This window comes from Blennius ocellaris (genome assembly GCF_963422515.1).
Source record: "Blennius ocellaris genome assembly, chromosome: 11".
NCBI classification, from domain to species: Eukaryota; Metazoa; Chordata; class Actinopteri; order Blenniiformes; family Blenniidae; genus Blennius; species Blennius ocellaris.
In genome coordinates, this window is record NC_137660.1 from 5,603,456 (window position 1) to 5,609,350 (window position 5,895).

Below are 5,895 nucleotides of genomic sequence, written 5' to 3' on the forward strand. Positions count from 1 at the left end.
TGTGTCCTGGTGATGTGTGTGTTTCTTGTGCAGTACGTCCTTTAGCCTCCTGCTGTCGACTTCAATCAAAAAGTGGGAAAAACCTCAGAATATCTTTAAAGCTTTGAACATTTAATACTGAAGCTGATATCACCTACATCCCAATGTCCACACACATACAAATGCAGTTAGTGCTGTCAAACTGTTTTTTAATCCGGTTGATCACAGGGTTGCTATGGATTCATTTCTATTATTCACGATTAAATGTGCATTCTTTGTTTATTGCATTTCTCTTTGCATGAGCAATCAGACTCGAGAAAGAAGAATATGAGTGAAAATATATGTATATGTGGTTAACTTGTTTATATAAAATGACTTAATATCACATTAACCAAAAAAACGGCCTTTTTCAAAACAAACTTTTTTTTAATATCCCAGCACTGAAAGCTAACAGTATTGTTAGCTAACAGTAGCCAACAGTATTGTTGGCTAACACGCACACTTTGTCGCTGACCGAGCAAACTCAAAAGTAGGCTAATGTTATACTAGCTAGTTTTTTTACATTTATAGTTTTCTGTGCATTTCAAACATTGTCCTATTTTTTTTTTAATTTATCAAAAGAAACATGGCTGCCAGGATGTCAGCCAGGATCCCTGTGGATCTCGCCATACAAATGATCCAGGGCGGATGAAGAGCCCGTCAGAGGCATTTGTTGGAGTGCGATGTCTGTCACTCGTAATGACCTTACTGAGCACATGTGATGTATGTTGTTTTCCCGCGGTCACTGCTAAAATAAAAGGGGCGGCGTCTTCTCTCTGCTGTGACTGAGGGCATTAGCGCCGCACGCCTGAGTTCAGAAAATGTCTCCTGGACTATTTTATTAAGCGACCAGTTAGTTTCATCCGTGTGTGAGGTGATGTCTGCATCGGCTGCAACCTCTGGAGGGAGCCCTGGGACAGCGAGAGAGAGAGCCCCTGCTGGGAATTCAACAGCACTGACTCAGACTCTCCAGTGGATTCAGACACACAGGCCAAGTGGGGGCCCTAAGCAGGATTTTATTTTGGGGCCCCCCTTCCAATAACATAATAATAATAATAATAAATTACAATTACTAACTAATCAAATGAACAGTCTCTATGAACAGTGGAACAAGAACTTTACAGATCAACAGTGGAACAATAACTTTACAGATGCACACGTCTGAAAAAACTTTGTGGCATGAACAGTTTAGTTTTTTCTTTTTTATTTCAACAACATCCCACCTTCAAGTGAAGCACCAGCCTCTGACTGTTCTTCTTGACTTTTTCTTTCTTTTGCTAGCTCCCGAATCGTATTGACCTTTGGAAGCCAACTCTCTCTCTCTCTACTCTCTCTCTACTCTCTCTCCCTCTCCCTCTCCCTCTCCCTCTCCCTCTCCCTCTCCCTCTCCCTGTAAACAACGGCCTGCCGGCCCATCTGACCGCTGATTGGTCAGATGGTGACGCTTCGCGTTTTCAATCATCAGCGTCTCTTTTTTCTCTCTCTCTCTCTCTCTCTCTCTCTCTCTCCTGCCTCAGGCTGACTTGGTGGCGGTGCTCTACACGCGCCTCTCGGCAAAATGCACGCGCATCCTTTGCGCATTTGCAGAGAATGATGATACTTTATTGATCCCGAGGGAAATTCAATTCACTTGCGCTAAGCGGGGGCCCCCATGGATCGCGGGGCCCTACGCACAGCGCGTGTTCTGTGTGTAGGGAGGGGCGGGCCTGCACACAGGTCACAACATCACCACTGAAAACTTCTTCACCAGTGTGCCTGTTGCTTAGCGTCTCCTGGAGAAGGTTCTGAATATTGTAGGAACTTTGCGACAGAACAAGCCAGACATTCCTCCAGTCATGAAGGGTTCCACGTCCAGAGAAGTCCACGACACTGCATTTGGGTTCAGTGGCAACATGACCATGATCAGCTGTGTGAGAAAAAAGGGACATTGTGTTAAGGGGCCTCATTTATAAAACTGTGCGTAGGATTGACGTCAAAATTGGTGTACGCACGAAACACAGAAAGTGCTTACGCACAAAAATATCCTGATTTATAAAACAGTGCGCACGCACGTCCTACGCCGATTTCCCTTTATAAATCACAATCCACTCTACATGTGGCGCACCTGTGTACGGGTCATACCACGCCCATATTTGGCCATGAATATTCAGAGGAACGCCTCTCATGAATATTGATTCATGACGGAAAGCATGCCGAAAGCAGAAAGAAAAGCCAAGAAACTCAATTTCACCCAGTGTGAGGTGGAAGTTCTCGTCGGGGAGGTGGAGAAGAGGAAGGCGATATTATTTGGTGGACACAGTGTTGGGGTCACCAATGCCAAAAAGGCTCTAGAGTGGCAGCATGTGGCGGATGGTGTCAATGCTGTGGCCTCAGAAGGTCGGAGTGTGGCTGACGTGAAGAAGAAGTGGTCCAACATCAAAGTAGACGCAAAAAAGCACCTGGCGTCACACAGGCAGAGCGTCTGTGCCCCGGGCGGGGGAACGGGCCATCCAGAGCTCACCCCACTGGAGGAAACACTGGCGGGGATCATCGGGGAATCCCTCCTGAGTGGAGTGGTGACGGAGGTGGAGGGGGACACCGCCACCTGCCCTTCAGGAGCCCGATGGTGCGCACCACAATACTGCGCGCCTGGCTGTGGCGCAGATTCTAGGTCCTCTCCTCTGCGCCTTGTGGGTTAGGAAAAGGGGTGAGCAGCCACCGCTTGAGGGTTAGGGTTCTCCACTGTCGCCTGCAAGGTCGCTGAACAGGTTAAACACTAGTACAAAATTGCAAGTCTCAGGATTTCCACATTAATTATCCGTACCTAGAAGCCACCCATCACGTACAGCGCCGGCCTCCAGTCTGCGCCCAACACTGCTATATGGGCTATATGATATAGGATATTACACTGCATTCATATCAGTGCAAACATCATTTGCCCTACTGTTGTCTTACTATTGTCTTAATCATATGTTTCCCGTGTGCACTCCAGGGAGTATGTTTGTTTATTCATTGTAGAAATTAAATTTTTTACTATCCACTTCTTGCAAATACACTGTCCATATATGAGAGGTCATATAACTATTTATTTTACACGATCAGTTTCACACAGTTTCTCCCGTTTCTTTCTTCTGCCATCAGTGGCGCAGTTTCTCCTTCCCCCAGTTATGTGCGTACGCATGGGTCAGAGTTGGCGTGGAGGACCGCACATTTTCCCGTCAAGTTCTCTTTTTATAAATCCCACGGTTTGCGTAGAGAGTGGCGTACGCATTCTTTTGTGCGTACGCAACGTTTATAAATGAGGCCCCTGGTCCTGAGCACGATGCACCACAGCAAGATGGTGGATGAAGACAGCCCACAGTGATCCTCTTCTACGCCCAGACCAAAAGAGGAGTATATACTATGGACCAGATGGTTACCACGGTTGCCAACTACACCTGCAAATGCCAGACTCAGAGGTGGCCCATGTTGCTTTGGTATAACATCATTGACGTGACCGCTCTGAATGCCTATTCCTTTTTCAGGGCTCAGCACCCCGAATTTCCTCACAGAGCTCTCAAATGAGCTTGTGACACCTCACATGACGCGTCGACTGGAAGGTGCCCCGGCCCTACAACTGACATCCCTGAAGCTATGGGAAGGTGTGGAGGGACAAAAACTGCTGTGATCCGGCCGCAGGAAAGAAGCACAGAGGGCCAGCAGAAGAGGAAGAGGTGCCAGTTGTGTCCAAGAAACAAAAATCGCAAAGCCACTGATTGCTGTTGGAAATGCAGTTTCTAACCCCTGTGTGCAATGGTCACAGCAAGAAGCAAGTACTTTGTGACAGCTGCACACAGTGAGAGGAGATAAGGTGTTTGTGAAAATGATGTATCGATTTAAGCCCCACCCAGTCTCACTTGAACCACACCCACTTCTGGGTAAGGTCCCGCCCACTCCAAGTACAGATACGAATAATGATCATTTAGAGGGTTGAACAGATCCAGATAGTGGTGTACTCGCTCATCCCGAGTATCAGGACTATAAGAGACCCTGCAACCTGCAGCATTGTTCTGTCGTACTGTATCTGTGTCGGACAAAAGCACAGATCCCAGTCTGCTTATAAAATGTGTTAACAGTCAAGGAAATCCTGAGTAAAATGTTCATAAGCAGTAAGCAACCCTATATAGTCAGAATTAAGTGATTTAATGTGATTTCACATCCATGGGCAAATGATGAGGAAATGCAAGTATGATTATTATAATAAAATAGTAACCGATAATAAAAATAACATCAAGGGCATATGGAATATGTTAAATAATATCAGGAGGTCGGTTCCGGGTCGGAAATGATTTATTTTGTATAATAATGATATATGTAGGGTGTCAAACGTCTTAAAATTCATGTTATTTTCAGATAATAGCAATATTTTTTATGATGGGGAAAATTTGCAGTGGCTTTTGAGGCGGTCACAGCAGAAATGAGTCGACTAAAAGCTTGGTTCGATTTTAATAAATTTAAATAAAACCACACTTATGCTGTTTGGAAAAGTAAAAGTAATGATAAATAATGTTGAAATACAAAGAGTGTTTAAGAATACATTTCTGGGTGTGATTCTTGACCACAGAATCTGCTGGAAACCCCACATAACACATGTGAGAGCAAAAGTCGCGTGGGGCATTGGGGTGATGGGGAAGCAAGGCACGTTGTGAATGACAGAGCACTGTATATTCTGTATTGTTCACTGGTGTAACCATGTTTAAATTACTGTGTGGAAGCATGGGGAAATACCTGTAAAACAACCTTACATTCACAAAGCATAATACAAAAAAGAACAATTTGTATAGTAAATAATGTACGGGAGTATATTATGAACACACTAATGTCCTGTTTTTAAAATTACACACCTTAAAGTTTAGGGATCATCGTAGAATTTAAGACGGCACAAATAATTTATAAAGCAATGTTGGGATCTCACAGGACCACAGAAAGTTTGTTCATTTCTGGGGAGAGACAATATTCATTTGTCATGAGACGCAGTCATGACATGAATTCTGACCCAGGAATGTGATGGCCTTTCACACCTAGAGTGGGGAAGGGGGGGACATTCTCCAGGACCTCCCCCCCCCCTTTCTGCTCAAGACTCTCCCCCATGCATTCAGCCAGTCACTGATTGGTTGAAGCTCTCAGGCTTTGACACCTCTGAAGTCACACGTGGACAAAAGGCTTTCAGCCAGCCTCCATCTCGCTCTTGCAAAGCAAACTCCAAGGAGGTGAGTTACTGGAGAGCAGCTCATCCAGTGTTAGCACACAGCTAACACCAAAGGCCTGCAAGCAGGGGCCTCCACTCCTCTCTTGCAACGAAGACTCCGAGGAGACCTTCCCAGGACCGGAGACCAGCGCCCAGAGTCTGCTCTCCAGGGAACCACCCGGTTCCTCCAGGACGGGACCAGGGAAACGACGCCTCACAGAACTTCTTTGTGTTTTTCCTGAACCAGCAGGAAAACCATCACAGACCTGAGCGACCAGATCCTCAGTCTGAACAAAGGGGCAACCAGGAGCTGCAAAGAAGGACAGCTCCTGAAACACCAACTTCATCTTCCTTTCCTCAGCCTGCAGAACCAGCAACCACAGTTAGCAGGAGGTGCTAACTACCAGAGAAGACACCAACTCCCTTCCAGCAAGGGCAACAACCGAACTCCTTCAAGGAAGTGGTAACAACAACTGGGCTTTACCTGAGATTAGTTCAACCTGATGCTATGATAGAACTGTTTAACTTTATGAAGATGTGTTGATTCTGTTACAGTGATTGAGTCCTATTGATAATGATATTAGGAGCAGTTGTCAACCTGTAAACCAACGTTAGCTCTGCCACAGACACAGGGTCTACATGCTAATCTTTGCTTTACTAACTCGTTAACT